The following is a 17,065-nucleotide window of genomic DNA, read 5'->3' on the forward strand; positions in this document are numbered from 1 at the left end:
TTCAAGTGATTCTCTCACCTCAGCCTCCCAAGTAGCTGGGATTACAGATGCCCACCACCACACCCAGCTAATTTTTTGTATTTTTAGTAGAGACAGGGTTTCACTATGTTGGCCAGGCTGGTCTTGAACTCCTGACCTCAGGTGATCCACCTGCCTTAGCCTCTCACAGTGCTGGGATTACAGGTGTGAGTCACCATGACCAGGCCAGAGATCTTTCCTTACATTATTTTTTTTGTTGCATTACAGTTCATTGTGTGCATGTGCCATCATTTTTCCTAGTTCACTATTGATAGATATGCAGGTTGTTTTAATATTTTGCTATTAAGGTAATGTTACAATGAGATTCTTATGCTTACATTTTTGCATGCATTTTTCTGCATTTGTAGCATAAATTTCAGTAGTGAAACTCTTAAGTCAAAGTATATATTTTAAATTAATAGGTATTGACAAATATATCCTAAAAATTTTCACCAATTTATACTCCTGTTAACCATGTATGAGGGAATACTTGTTAATACCAGGTAATATGAATCACTTTGATCTTTGCCAGTTAGGCAGGTGAAAATGTAGGTCACTTTTATTTGTTTTTATTTGCATTTAAGTAACTTTGAATAATGTTGAGCATTTAAAAAAAAGTTTGTAAGTCCTTTTTATTTTTGTGAACTGCCCATCCTTATCCACAGCCTATTTTTCTTTTATTATTATTATTACATATATATATTTTTGAGACGGAGTCTCCCTCTGTCACCCAGGCTGGAGTGCAGTGGTGCAGTCTTGGCTCACTGCAACCACTGCCTCCTGGGTTCAAGTGATTTCCTGCCTCAGCCTCCCAAGTACCTGGGACTACAGGCACCCACCACCACGTCCAGCTAACTTTTGTATTTTTAGTAGAGCCAGGGTTTCACCATGCTGACCAGGCTGGTCTTGAACTCCTGACCTCAGGTGACACCCGCCTTGGCCTCCAAAAGTGCTGGGATTACAGGTATGAGCCACCATGCCCGACCATCTACAGCCTATTTTTCTGTTGAGCTATTGGCTTCTTCCTTACTGATATATAAGACCTCTTAACACAAGAGTCTTTTGTCTTCTGACTTACAAATACCATCCCCCGGTATACTTATTTCAACTTTTGTCTTTTTTTGAATTTTATTTATCCATGATGAAATTTCACTTTTTTATAAGGTCAAGTTTTTTTAAATGGGTTCTGAGCCTTGTTTTATGCCTAGAAAGACCTTCTCTGCTGTAAAACTTAAACAAAAAAAAAAACTCTTCCGTATTTCCTTGGGTGGTTTTACATTTTAATTCTTCATTTTAAATATTTAATATACCTGGAATTTAAAGGTTTCACTTTATCTTTTTTCTACACAGTTAACCAGTTGTTTCAAAACCATTCATTGAATAATCCACAGTTTTCCCTGAGGTAAAATATTAACTTTGCAATATATTAAATTGGCATGAGCCTTTTGTCTTCTGGATTTATGCATCAGTGATACACTAACTTAACTACAGTAAATTTATAATATATTTTAACATCCAGAAACATTAATCATCCCTCTCTGCTCTCCTTTTTCTGATTTCCCTGGGGGTGTTTTTATTCCTGTTAGCTCAAGGTACCATTCTGCTCTATGGTTCCCAAATTATTGACTGAACTTAGGCAAGTCACTTAACTTCTATGCTTTAGCGTATAATAAAGCTGATGATGGCGATACGGAATTGAATTTGTATTCATATATCTGGAAAGCATGAATGCTTAAAAAAAAAAAAAAAAAATTTAAGCCAGAAAGGAAACTATAGTGTTAACCAGGAATAAGAAAGTCAGGGCAAGGGAAATTCCCTCCATTGGCCCTAGGTTCAAACTTTGTTCCTAATGACTAGTCCTGCATTCTTTCCTCTCTGTTTACTTTGGCATACCTCATCACACATTTAATTACAGAGTGTAAACTATGAAACCACACACTGAAAGGAACCAAACCTGGCTCTCCTAAAAGCCATCTCAGCTGGAAAATGTTCCATCTTGTTTCTAAATACAGATTTCTGAAATTCTCTCTCTATCTCCCTTTCTGTCACTGCCTTTGGCCCTTGTTTCAAAACTATAAATCTTCTGGTGATATACTTTTACAACTAATTATCCTCCAAGAGTAATTTATTATTTTCACTGTGGTATATAAAACAATCTCTTCTGAGAAGTGAAAATTTAAAATATTATTACCAATTAGGCTATAGATATTCAGAAAAGGCCAAGAGTACCAATTGTAGACTTCTGTGACCACACTGACAAGACTTTGCTTATGTAATGAAGGCCTTCTCATTTGAGTTATCCAACTCATTATTCATTCAGTGAATAGTCATCTACTATTTGCCAAGCACTGAGCAACACACTGGAGATCCTGCCTTCACTGAGCCCACACTATTGGAGGAGAGAGGCATGTACTGAGATATTTTCAATACTGTGAGATAATTTGGCACTATATATGAAAAAGTGATTTAAATGGGCATACCCTTTGACAATTTTCACTTCTAAAAATTTATTTTATTTTTTTCAAGGCAGAACCTCACTCTATCCACCCAGACTGGAATGTAATGTTGCAATTTCTGCTCACTGCAGCCTCAACCTCCTGGACTCAAGCAACCCTCCCACCTTAGCCTCCTGAGTAACTAGGACTACAGGCACATGCTACCATGCCAGGCTATTTATTTTTATTTTTTGTAGAGACAGTGTTTCCCCATGTTGCCCAGGCTGGTTGTGAACTCCTGGGCTCAAGTGATCTGCCCATCTCGCTTTCCAAAGTGCTGGGATTACAGGCAAGAGCCACCATGCCTGGCCCTAAGAATTTATTTAAGAACAGCTAGGCGCAGCAGCTCACACCTGTCATACCAACACTTTGGGAGGCTGGGTAGCGTGGATCACGAGGTCAGGAGTTTGACACCAGCCTGACCAACATGTTAAAGCCCTGTCTCTACTAAAAATACAAAAATTAGCTGGGTGTGGTGGTGGGCACCTGTAATCACAGCTACTCAGGAGGCTGAGGCAAGATAATCACTTGAACCTGGGAGGCAGAGGTTGCAGTGAGCAGAGACTATATCGCTGCACTCCAGCCTAGGCAATAGAGCAAGACTCCGTCTCAGAAAAATAAATAAATAAATAAATAAATAAATTTAAGAAAATACTGAAATGGATGAACAAAAGGTAAATGAATGACTATCATAGCATTTCCACAATAATAATCATCATCAGGAAAGAGACAAAATCAAACTACCTAAATATCCAGCAACTGGCAGAATCAAGTAAATAAACTATGACAAAACTATGTGATTGAATACTATCAAACCACTGAAAGAAAAAAAACTATACAAATCTATAGATATAGCTATAGGTGATGATTCCTGATTTATTAACTGAAAAAAGTCACAAAACAGGAAGTGTTATATGACCATTTTTGTAAAAATAAAATACACTTACAAACAAATTTTTAAAATATGAAAAGATGTACATCCTAATGTTAAAAAAGAGTTAACATTTGATTGGATTGTTGATTATAAATTATCATATGTAAATGATTATATGATGGTTTATAATATGAATTGGGTATCTCGTTATAGATGATTTCTGTACTTTCAAAAAATAATATAGTGTAAAACCTAATTGTATATTCATATATATTTTGTACAAAGAACATGTATATTTTTAGTCAGAACAAAAGTTTCTAAACCTAAGGTATAATACAGTAACAGTGATTCAACAGGCATTCCTTTCAGTAATGGGAATATAGCACCTTCTGTGTGTTGGGCCTGAGCTGCAGTAGAGCAGGCAAAGCTAATGGGAGGGGTTTCCCGCTCTCGAGGCCCAGACTAGAAGGTTGTGAGAGCAGAGGGTCACCCACCGGAGCATGGGGAAACGTGGATGGGCAGCAGAGAGATGCACAGAGTGTCATTGAAGCTGTACCTTAAAAAATGAGGAAGAGTTTCCTAGATGGTATGGGAAAGGCTGTGAAGGTTGTCCAGGCAAGGGCAACAAGATCAGAGTCTCAAGAAAAAAACAGAAAGGTCAGGGCTGCAGATGGATATGCAGTTTTCACTGCAGAAAGCTACCTGCTGAGGAAGGAGGAGTGGGGCGGATATGCAGGACGGGCTTCACTTGCCAAGTTATACATCCCAGTTGCAACCGCCCTAAGAAGTATCCACTCCCCGTCTTTTTTCTTTTTTGTTTTTTAAATAGAGGAAGGGGACTTTTGTTTCTGCAAGCACCTTCTGCTTGTGAAGCTGTGGGTCTGGAGGCTTTGTTCACCCAGAGAGGGATACCTTTTCCTATTTGCAGAAGGTGCACTGAGGGCTTTGAAACCTCTGTCCAAAAAAGTCCTTAAATCCTGACTTGGGAAAAACCATACCTGACATTGTCTTCCTGAGGATGAAAGAGCCCTGTCACATGCTCTCCAGAGCCATTGTAACGCATGTGATAGGCTTTACATAATAAAAGCCATCATTGCAAGATGCTGGGAAGATGTGGAAAGTGTTGCCGAGAAAAAATTAAAATTTGGTAAATTTTTCAGCTTAACAGCATGAATATGTATCAAAAGCCTTTCAAATAAGGATTCCTTTTTACTTTGCAATTCCACTTTTCAAAAAAAAAAATTTAATGCATTCTAAAGAATAAGTATAAAAGTTTGAATGTGATTCATTGCAGAAGTTACAATAGTCGAAAAAAAATCCACAATCTTGGTTGGGTGCCATGGCTCACACCTATAATCCCAACATTTTGGGAGGCTGAGGCAGGTGAATCATTTGAGCCCAGGAGTTTGAGACCAGCCTCGGCAACATGGCAAAAACCCATCTATGTAAAAAATACAAACATTAGCCAGGCATGGTGGCGTGCACCTACAGTCCCCACTACTCGGGAAGCTGAGGTGGGAGGATCACCTGAGCCCAGGAGGTCAAGGCTGCAGTAAACCAAGATTGTGCCACTGCACTCCAGACTGGGTGACAGAGCAAGACCCTGTCTCAAAAAACAAACCACAATCTTTTGGTTTGTTAAGAACAGTTGGTTGGTTCAATAAAGTACAATATCTCTGTATTAGGAAATACTAAACTAGGCAGCAGTTAAAAATCATGTTTTAGGCCGGGCACGGTAGCTCACGTCTGTAATACCAGCCCTTTGGGAGGCCAAGGTGGCAGATCATCTGAGGTCAAGAGATTGAGACCAGCCTGGCCAACATGGCGAAACGCCATCTCTACTAAAAGTACGAAAATTAGCTGGGCATGGTGGCACTCGCCTGGGAGCTACTCGGGAGGCTTAGGCGGGAGAATCGCTTGAACCCAGGAGGCAGACATTGCAGTGAGCCAAGATCATGCCATTGCACTCCAGCCTGGGTGACACAGCAAGACTCCATCTGAAAAAAAAAAAAAAAAAATCATGTTTTAGAGCTGATTCATTCCCAGACTAGGTGAAGTACCTCTGCAACAGCATCCTAAGCACTGTGCTTCTCCTGTGTTTGCACTGAGCAGACTTTATTGCTATGGCTTACTGAATTGTGTATCCTCCTTGCAGACAGAGACCATGTACCTTTTGCTCACCATTTGTCCTCAATGCCTAGCACACTGTCTTACATATAGTAAGTAGTTCCTTTATCAAGGTTTAGTCAATGAATGAATTACTAGATATGCCAACAGATTAAGAAAGCTATTTTTTTGATATTTAAAATGTTTACTTTTTATACTTTTTTACATGTTCCAAATTTTCTACAATGGCCCTAGTATAATTTTGTAATCAAAAGAGAACATATTATTTTTAAAATTTGTAACTCAGCAGCCTGCCATAAAGTATCTGGAGTCCAGTTTTTAATATGAGACTTCTGTTTGGCTCTGCCCTACTTTAGCAAATCTATTAACTATTCAAGTATTACACAGGATAAAAGGTGATTATTCTCAATGCCAGAGGGTTTATCAAAGGGGTTCATTACATTATAAATTATCCTAGGATATTTAAGTGTTGATATGATTTTCAAAATACTCTGTCCAGACGTGGCCTGTAATCCCAGCAATCTGGGAGGCCAAGGCGGGCAGATCACTTGAGGGCAGGAGTTCGAGACCTGCCTGGCCAACACGGTGAAACCCTGTCTCTCCTAAAAATACAAAAATTAGCAGGTCGTGGTGGCGTGTGCCTGTAGTCCCAGCTCCTTGGGAGGCGGAGGCCGGAGAATCTCTTGAACCCTGAAAGCGGAAGTTGCAATGAGCCAAGATTGTGCCACTGCACTCCAGCCTGGGTGACAAGAGTGAAATTTCATCACAAAATAATAATAATTATTGTATATATATATATTCCATCGATATGCTAATTTTCCAAGACAAATATTCAAGGAAGCTTCAGTGGCTTAATTTTATTTTGTGAATTGTTACTCTTTGGAAATCTTCATCCTCCTAATCCAAGCAGGTCATTTTACCCAGTGCAGGATGGCAGTAGGTATTTTTATGATCATTCGAGATTTACAATTTGCTTCTTTTTAAAGTAAAAACTCTCTGGTTCTTCCTGGTAATTTTTTTAAAGTTTTTTTCCTAAAAGGTTACATCTAGATATTCTTAGCCAGGACCATTTCATAAACGGAAAACACAAAACCAGACATAGTTTTAGGTCCTCAACTGTTTCATCCTATGGCTCAACTATCCTCTGGGCCCTAATGGCACACATTTCTGTCTCCTCATTTTCTTTTGCAGAGTCCCCGTGCATAGAGAAAAATATTTAGGTAATCAAAGTTATTCATCTGAATCCACGGCTTTGGGACTCCTTCCTAGTTTATGGGTGGCAGTGTCTGCCTAGTTAGCACCCCTCTCAAACACAGACACATGCCCCATAATTATAAATTGTCCTGTGTTCTCTCCAGACAAGAATCCCATGGTTCAGTTTTTCTCTCACTCCAAACGAAACTGATGTGCCCAGCATTCCTCTTATTCATGTCTTAGTACAAAAACTTAGTAAAAAAAATGACATGGCATAGGGTTTGTAGTGGTTTACAGGTTCCTGTGGGTAGACGTCAGGCTTGCTTTTTAGCACCAGGGTAACATAATACCCTCCCATAAGGTTGTAATTTCAATGGTGATAATTTCATGAGAGCTTTAATAGTTTTGGTTCTATATGTTATAGCAACTGTCTTCTAGTAACCACCATCCAACCCACGATCCCGTTCTAGTGCCCCCAGGAAGCTGTGGATGAAAGGGAGAATGCTAACAACCCAAGGAGGAGTCCCTTTGCTTTCCAAGTCCCTGGATTAGCTGTGAACCAAGACCAGAATGGGCTTTAATAATTCCGTATCTTTCCACAAAGATAATTTTTTTATGACTTGTCACCCTTGTCCCCAGAAACTCATGGTTTCCATAAGCTACTTAAAAATTGATTATGCAATGGGCCTCAAGTGTCCATTAGAATCACCTGTGGAGCTTTTACAAGCTTCAAATGACTGGTCTCCTACCCGAGAGTTCTGGTTTACAAATCAGGGAAAGGGGAGAGTCATGTAGACTGATTTTTTTTTTAATGTTTCCCAAATGATTCTGATGCACACCCCAACTCACAATGACCCTGCCAGCTGCCAGATCTCCACTGACATCCCCTGACCCCCAGGCAGGGTGAACACAAGTTAGGAGCTTGATAAGTCAGGGAGGAGCTGGCCTTAAGGAAAGAAACATGAGAAACAGATACCCTGAACACCTCCCAGGGCGGGGCCACCTGGCTTACTTTTCCTCTACACTTTCTCTGTGCCCAAGGACACTTTTAGCCTCATTTCCTGATTGAACAGCCTTACTTGTGTTGCTCTCAGTGCCAGTAGGGCAGGCAGGAATGCAGCAGACAGGACTTGCCATCATGGCCTTGGCTGTCTGTGCAGCCCTACATGCCTCAGAAGGTGAGTGGGGGCACTGGCCACTTAGGCCTCCACTGGAAGGGGGGTATCTCCCAAATCTGTGCTGGAAGGATTGAGGTGGGGCAAGAATAGCTATCTCTTCAAGCAGGAATTTCCAATTGATTTCTGATTACCTACCAGGGAATGACATAGGTTTAAATTCTAGATCTCCCATTAGTTTCAGGAAGGAACCTCATTCTAACAGGCATACTAGAAATTTTTGCCACCTGCAGGATGAGGTTCTTCCATATAGGTGCAACTTCGGGCTATATTTCCTTTTCTGATGATGGTATCTTAGAAAATCCCCAGCTAGAGGCTGGAGTAAAGCTCCTACTATTCATCTGTCTTCCTCCACACCCCAACCTGCTAAATTGTCTGAACACAAGTGTGCACATTCCTGGAGGGAAAGACAGACTTGGCCAGCTGCATTCAAATTAGGTAAGTTGTAAATTTCCTGAGCAAAGTCAGCCCTATGGATACAAAAAACGTAAACTTCAGTCTGATCTTTAAAAAGGGAGGGCAGAGCTGAGCACAGTGGTGCATGCCTGTATTCCCAGCTACTCGGGAGGCTACAGCTGGAGGATAGCTTCAGGCCAGGAATTCGAGATTGCAGTGAGCTATGATCGCACTGTGAATTGCCACTGCACAGCCTGGGCAACATAGTAAAGCCCCATCTCTTAAAAACAAAAAGAGGGGAGGGGAGGGGAGAGGGAAGGAAAGGAAGAAAGGAAAGAAAAGAAAGAAAAAGAAGGATGAGGGAGATTGAACCCTACAAATTATGTCAAAGAGAATTTAAATTGTGAGTTGCTAGCATGTATATGGAGACGGTAACTGCATTTGAACTAGAGGGAATCTCTTCTAAAGTAGCACTCACTACTATATTCAGGAAACCCTAAGTGTCAGTACTTAACACTTGACCAATGGCTCTTTTCCACTGTCATCTTTTCTTTAAGCTTTATCCTGAACAGATTCTCTAAGTCTAGAGCAAAGGCGGAATATAAGTCTTCTTTGGTCTGCTTTTTAAAAATTTGAGCCAACATTTTAAAACTGAAAGCTTTCTCATATACATATTCATACATACACACATACAAATTGGATTTTAAAGCTTCTCTTGAAAAATCAGATGTGGCAACAATGATTCCACCATACCGAGGCAAGAACTGGCTAAAGCAGATGAGCCTCTGAAGTTTGCTGTATTAACTGCCTAGTCCCTGCAGACATTTGCTTAGGGACTCCAATATAGTCCATCAATGTACTGGGCTTATACAAATAAGCAACAGAAAAAAACTGGACAGTCTCTTCTCAATTTCTAGTAATCTATCTATCTTATCAAGATAAAGACAAAAATTTGTCACTTTATGTTTCTGTAACATTTCTCAGAAAAATTCACCACTGAGATTTTGGGACTCATTTTCACTATTTCTGAAAGGTCTACCTGCTAAGGCTTCACTTCTAGTTCTGGTAATTCCACTAACTCAAATTTTTTACATAAAACTTTGAAATGTGTGCCTCTATCCAGCTTCCTGACCTACTCCCACCTGTCCCCGCAGCAGCAGCTCTCCTACAGGAAAGAAGGGAGGGAACAGCAGGTCGAGAAGGCAGAGTGTAATGAGGAAAGCTCTGCCGCCGAGCGCGGTGGCTCAAGCCTGTAATCCCAGCACTTTGGGAGGCCGAGACGGGCGGACCACGAGGTCAGGAGATGGAGACCATCCTGGCTAACACTGTGAAACCCCGTCTCTACTAAGAAATACAAAAAACTAGCCGGGCGAGGTGGCGGGCGCCTGTAGTCCCAGCTACCCCGGAGGCTGAGGCAGGAGAATGGCCTAAACCCGGGAGGCGGAGCTTGCAGTGAGCTGAGATCCGGCCACTGCACTCCAGCCTGGGCGACAGAGCGAGACTCCGCCTCAAAAAAAAAAAAAAAAAAAAAAAAAAAAAACAAAGAAAGGGAGCCGAGAGACCCAGCAATAGCCTTTTGGCTTAGTCTGGATGCTTTACCTAAGGCAGTTTAGGCCACAGGAAAATCACATTGCCTGAGAAGCTCTAACCTTCTGCCATTTAAAAAGAAGTGATACTGGGTAAAAATACACATGTAGTCCTGAGAACAGTTGTGGAACAGAGGGGCAACGCCACAGCTATTCTTAGCAAACTTCCACTCAAGTGTCCATGTAAGCCAGGTGCCCTGTGGGAGGCACTTAAGTGATTCTGGGTCCAGGGAAGGGGTGGAAAACCAAGTGGGGAGGGAGGAAGGTAGAGAACACTCAACAACTCAACAGTGCAGAGAAAAGGACAGGTGGCCTTGGCAAGGGGAATAGGGAAATGGCCTGTGCCAGTTTGGAACTTTGGGAAATATATTTTGTTTTCTTCAGGCAGAAAGCTGTTCCTAATCTTAATGGTGTCTTAAATGGCTAACTTGTTGTGATGGCTCCATAACTGGCATTCCCAAAGTGTTTTGCATAAATCAGGAAGCAGGTGACTTTATCTATAATTAAAAGCCTTGGATTCTGCCCAAAGGTAGGGCACACTCCACCTCTGCTGACGTGGCTGCTGGCTCCCAGAACTCAATACTGAATCCATAAACATGTCTTTCATCCTGTTTCAGTGGCCCTGAGCCCGATTATTTAAACCCACAATCTAGGGCTTTGTGGGCTTGGCTGTTTTATTGTACATTAAGATCAAGGCTCACTTGTGCCCAGCAGATTCAAGTTAGGAGGTTTTGCTGCAGTGAGGCCCAAATTGTCTTCCCACTGACAACCTTCTTTCTCAGAGTACGATGGCTACTGAATCACACCAATACTTGCTAGAGATTTGCTGCTTGCATCCTAAAATATTTACTTTTGTTTTAATCATAAGACACTGGCTAGGGAAGATTACCAGGAATATACATTTGTGACTCAGTGTTGTTCTACACAACTGGGACTCTCCAATTGTGGTCCCTAAGAGGTCTGACATAGGTGGGACTACAGGTGCATGCCACCACACCTGGCTAATTTTCTGTTTGTTTTTGGAGATGGAGTTTGTTGCTCTTGTCGCCCAGGCCAGGCTGGAGTGCAATGGGGCGATCTCGGCTAACTGCAACCTCCATCTCCTGGGTTCAAGCAATTATCCTGCCTCATCCTCCTGAGTAGCTGGGATTAGAGGCTTGCACCATCACACCCAGCTAATTTTTGTATTTTTAGTAGAGACAGGGTTTCACCATGTTGCCCAGGCTGGTCTCAAACTCCTGACCTCAGGTGATCCACCCACCTTGGCCTCCCAAACTGCTGGGATTACAGGTGTGAGCCACCTGCCCAGCCACACCTGGCTAATTAAAAAAAAATTTTTTTTGTAGAGATAGAGTCTCACTATGTTGCCCAGACTGGTCTCGAACTCCTGGTCTTAAGTGATTCTCCTTCCTTGGCCTCCCTGCCTGTAATCCCAGCACTTTGGGAGACTGAGGCAGAAAGATTGCTTGAGCCCGGGAGTTCCAGGCTGCAGTGAGTCATGATCGCACCACTGAACTCCAGCCTGGGTAAAAGAGTGAGACTCTCTATCAAAAAAAAAAAAAAAAAAAAAAAAGTATAAAAAAAGGAAAGTCCCACTTCATCATTCCTTTAATCCCTCTCCCCTGTCCAGAGGGTTCTGTATATCCTTCCAGAATTTCCTCTAGGCATTTAGCAACACAACCCACACATACATCCATACCAATATTTTTTTATTATTATTCTTTAAGATCTAGGGTACATGTGCACAATGTGCAGGTTTGTTACAAATGCATACATGTGCCATGTTGGTGTGCTGCATCCATTAACTCATCATTTACATTAGGTATATCTCCTAATGCTATCCCTCCCCATCCCCCCAATCCACGACAGGCCCCAGTGTGTGATGTTCCCCACCCTGTGTCCAAGTGTTCTCATTGTTCAACTCCCACCTATGAGTGAGAACATGCAGTGTTTGGTTTTCTGTCCTTGCGATAGTTTGGTCAGAATGATGGTTTCCAGCTGCATCCATGTCCCTACAAAGGACACGAACTCATCCTTTTTTATGGCTGCATAGTATTCCATGGTGCATATGTGCGACATTTTCTTAATCCAGTTTATCATTGATGGAAATTTGGCTTGGTTCCAAGTCTTTGCTATTGTGAATAGTGCTGCAATGAACATATGTGTGCATGTGCCTTTATAGCAGCATGATTTATAATCCTTTGGGTATATATCCAGTAATGGGATGGCTGGGTCAAATGGTATTTCTAGTTCTAGATCCTTGAGGAATCGCCACACTGTCTTCCACAATGGTTGAACTAGTTTACAGTCCCAACAAGAGTGTAAAAGCGTTCCTATTTCTCCACATCCTCTCCAGCACCAGTTGCTTCCTATGATCACCATTTCAATGATCACCATTCTAACTGGTGTGAGAAGGTATCTCATTGTGGTGTTGATTTGCATTTCTCTGATGGCCAGTGATGATGACCATTATTTCATGTGTCTGTTGGCTGCATAAATGTCTTCTTTTGAGAATTGTCTGTTCATATCCTTTTTGATGGGGTTGTTTGATTTTTTCTTGTAAATTTGTTTAAGTTCTTTGTAGATTCTGGATATTAGCCCTTTGTCAGATGGGTAGATTGTAAAAATTTTTCTCCCATTCTGTAGTTTGCCTGTTCACTCTGATGGTAGTTTCCTTTGGTGTGCAGAAGCTCTTTAGTTTAACTAGATCCCATTTGTCAATTTTGGCTTTTATTGCCATTGTTTTTGGTGTTTTAGTAATGAAGTCCTTGCCCATGCCTATGGCCTGAATGGTATTGCCTGGGTTTTCTTCTAGGGTTTTTATGGTTTTAGGTCTAACATTTAAGTCTTTAATCCATCTTGAATTAATTTTTGTATAAGGTGTAAGGAAGGGATCTAGTTTCAGCTTTCTACATATGGCTAGCCAGTTTTCCCAGGACCATTTATTAAATAGGGAATCCTTTCCCCATTTCTTGTTTTTGTCAGGTTTAGCAAAGATCAGATGGCTGTAGATGTGTGGTATTATTTCTGAGGGCTGTGTTCTGTTCCATTGGTCTATATCTCTGTTTTGGTACTAGTACCATGCTGTTGTGTTTACTGTAGCCTTGTAGTATCGTTTGAAGTCAGGTAGTGTGATGCCTCCAGCTTTGTTCTTTTTTGCTTAGGATTGCCTTGGCAATGTGGGGTCTTTTGGGTTCCATATGAAGTTTAAAGTAGATTTTTCCAATTCTGTGAAGAAATCCATTGGCAGCTTGATGGGGATAGCACTGAATCTATAAATTACCTCGGGCAGTATGGCCATTTTCACATATAGATTCTTCACATCCATGAGCATGGAATGTTCTTCCATTTTTTTGTGTGTCCTCTTTTATTTCATTGAACAGTGGTTTGTAGTTCTCCTTGAAGAGGTTCTTCATATCCTAGGTATTTTATTATCTTTGAAGCAATGTGAATGGGAGTTCACTCATGATTTGGCTCTCTGTTTATCTTTTATTAGTGTATATGAATACTTGTGATTTTTGCATATTGATTTTGTATCCTAAGACTTTGCTGAAGTTGCTTATCAGCTTAAGGAGATTTTGGGCTGCGATGATGGGGTTTTCTAAATATACAATCATGTCATCTGCAAACAGGGACAATTTGACTTCCTCTTTTCCTAATTGAACACCCTTTATTTCTTTCTCCTGCCTGATTGCCCTGGCCAGAACTTCCAACACTATGATAAATAGGAGTGGCAAAAGAGGGCATCCCTGTCTTGTGCCAGTTTTCAGAGGGAATGTTTCCAGTTTTTGCCCATTCAGTATGATATTGGCTGTGGGTTTGTCATAAATAGCTCTTATTATTTTGAGATACATCCCCTCAATACCTAGTTTATTGAGAGGTTTTAGCATGAAGGGCTGTTGAATTTTGCTGAAGGCCTTTTCTGCATCTATTGAGATAGTCATGTGGTTTTTGTCTTTGGTTCTCTTTATATGATGGATTCTGTTTACTGATTTGCGTATGTTGAACCAGCCCTGCATCCCAGGGATGAAGCCAACTTGATCATGGTGGATAAGCTTTTTGATGTGCTGCTGGATTCGGTTTGCCAGTATTTTACTGAGGATTTTTGCATCAATGTTCATCAGGGATATTGGTTTAAAATTCTCTTTTTTTGTTGTGTCTCTGCCAGGCTTTGATATCAGGATGATGTTGGCCTCATAAAATGAGTTAGGGAGGATTCCTTCTTTTTCTATTGATTGGAATAGTTTCAGAAGGAATGGTACCAGCTCCTCTTTGTACCTCTGGTAGAATTCGGCTGTGAATCCGTCTGGTCCTGGACTTTTTTTGGATGGTAGGCTATTAATTATTGCCTCAATTTCAGAGCCTGTTATTGGTCTATTCAGGGATTCAACTTCTTCCTGATTTAGTCTTGGGAGGGTGTATGTGTCCAGGAATTTAGCCATTTCTTCTAGATTTTCTAGCTTATATGCATAGAGTTGTTTATAGTATTCTCTGATGGTAGTTTGTATTTCTGTGGGAATGGTGGTGATATCCCCTTTATCATTTTTTACTGTGTCCCTTTGATTGTTGTATCTTTTCTTCTTTATTAGTCTTGCTAGCAGTCTATCAATTTTGTTGATCTTTTCAAAAAACCAGCTCCTGGATTCATTGATGTTTTGAAGGGTTTCTTGTGTCTCTATCCCCTTCAGTTCTCCTCTGATATTAGTTATTTCTTGCCTTCTGCTAGCTTTTGAATGTGTTTGCTCTTGCTTCTCTAGTTCTTTTAATTGTGATGCTAGGGTGTCAATTTTAGATCTTTCCTGCTTTCTTTTGTGGGCATTTAGTGCTATAAATTTCCCTCTGCATACTGCTTTCAATGTGTCCCAGAGATTCTGGTATGTTGTATCTTTGTTCTCATGGGTTTCAAAGAACATCTTTATTTCTACCTTCGTTTCATTATGTACCCAGTGCTCATTCAGGAGCAGGTTGTTCAGTTTCCATGCAGTTGAGTGGTTTTTGAGTGAGTTTCTTAATCCTGAGTTCTAGTTTGATTGCACTGTGGTCTGAGAGACAGTTCGTTATAATTTGTGTTCTTTTACATTTGCTGAGGAGTGCTTTACTTCCAACTATGTGGTCAGTTTTGGAATAAGTGTGATGTGTTGCTGAGAAAAATGTATATTCTGTTGATTTGGGGTGGAGAGTTCCGTAGATGTCTATTAGGTCTGCTTGGTGCAGAGCTGAGTTCAATCCCTGGATATCCTTGTTAACTTGCTGTCTCATTGATCTGTCTAATGTTGACAGTGGGGTGTTAAAGTCTCCCATTATTACTGTGTGGGAGTCTAAGTCTCTTTGTAGGTCTCTAAGGACTTGCTTTATGAATCTGGGTGCTCCTGTGTTGGGTGTACATATATTTAGGATAGTTAACTCTTCTTCTTGAATTGATCCCTTTACCATTATGTAACGGCCTTCTTTGTCTCTTTTGATCTTTGTTGGTTTAAAGTCTGTTTTGTCAGAGACTAGGAATGCAACCCCTGTTTTTTGTTGTTGTTGTTTTCCATTTGCTTGGTAGATCTTCCTCCATCCCTTTATTTTGAGCCTATGTGTGTCTCTGCATGTGAGATGGGTCTCCTGAATACAGGAAACTGATGGGTCTTGACTCTTTATCCAATTTGCCAGTCTGTGTCTTTCAGTTGGAGCATATAGCCCATTTACATTTAAGGTTAATACTGTTATGTGTGAATTTGATCCTGTCATTATGACGTTAGCAGGTTATTTTGCTTGTTAGTTGATGCGGTTTCCTCCTAGCATAGAGGGTCTTTACAATTTGCCATGTTTTTGCAGTGGCTGGTACCGGTTGTTCCTTTCCATGTTTAATGCTTCCTTCAGGAGCTCTTGTAAGGCAGGCCTGGTGGTGACAGAATCTCTCAGCATTTGTTTGTCTGTAAAGGATTTTATTTCTCCTTCACTTATGAAGCTTAATTTGGCTGGATATGAAATTCTGGGTTGAAAATTCTTTTCTTTAAGAATGTTGAATATTGGCCTCCACTGTCTTCTGGCTTCTAGAGTTTCTGCTGAGAGATCTGCTGTTAGTCTGATGGGTTTCCCTTTGTGGGTAACCCGACCTTTCTCTCTGGCTGCCCTTAACATTTTTTCCTTTATTTCAACTTTGGCGAATCTGACAATTATGTGTCTTGGAGTTGCTCTTCTTGAGGAGTATCTTTGTGGCATTCTCTGTATTTCCTGAGTTTGAATGTTGGCCTGCCTTGCTAGTTTGGGAAAGTTCTCCTGGATAATATTCTGAAGAGTGTTTTCTAACTTGGTTCCATTCTCCCCGTCACTTTCAGGTACACCAATCAGATGTAGATTTGGTCTTTTCACATAGTCCCGTATTTCTTGGAGGTTTTGTTCGTTTTTTTTTTTTTTACTCTTTTTTCTCTAAACTTCTCTTCTCGCTTCATCTCATTCATTTGATCTTCAATCACTGATACCCTTTCTTCCACTTGATTGAATCGGCTACTGAAGTTTGTGCATGCATCACATAGTTCTTGTGCCATGGTTTTCAGCTCCATCTGGTCCCTTAAGATCTTCTCTATGCTGTTTATTCTAGTTAGGCATTCATCTAATCTTTTTTCAACGTTTTTAGCTTCTTTGCAATGCATTCAAATATCCTCCTTTAGCTCAGAGAAGTTTGTTATTACCGATCGTCTGAAGCCTTCTTCTCTCAACTCGTCAAATTCATTCTCTGTCCAGCTTTGTTCCATTGCTGGTGAGGAGCTGCATTCCTTTGGAGGAGAAGAGGCACTCTGATTTTCAGAATTTTCAGCTTTTCTGCTCTGGTTTCTCCTCATCTTTGTGGTTTTATCTACCTTTGGTCTTTGATGATGGTGACGTACAGATGCGGTTTTGGTGTCGATGTCCTTTCTGTTGGTTAGTTTTCCTTCTAACAGCCAGGACTCTCAGCTGCAGGTCTGTTGGAGTTTGCTAGAGGTTCACTCCAGACCCTGTTTTCCTGGGTATCACCAGTGGAGGCTGCAGAACAGCAAATATTGCAGAACAGCAAATGTTGCTGCCTGATCCTTCTGCTGGAAGCTTCATCTCAGAGGGGCACCAGGCTGTATGAGGTGTCAGTCGACCCCTACTGGGACAAGTCTCCCAGTTAGGCTACTTGGGGGCGTCAAGGACCCACTTGAGGAGGCAATCTGTTCTCGGATCTCAAACTCC

This window comes from Chlorocebus sabaeus, chromosome 4 (assembly GCF_047675955.1).
Source record: "Chlorocebus sabaeus isolate Y175 chromosome 4, mChlSab1.0.hap1, whole genome shotgun sequence".
Lineage (NCBI taxonomy): Eukaryota > Metazoa > Chordata > Mammalia > Primates > Cercopithecidae > Chlorocebus > Chlorocebus sabaeus.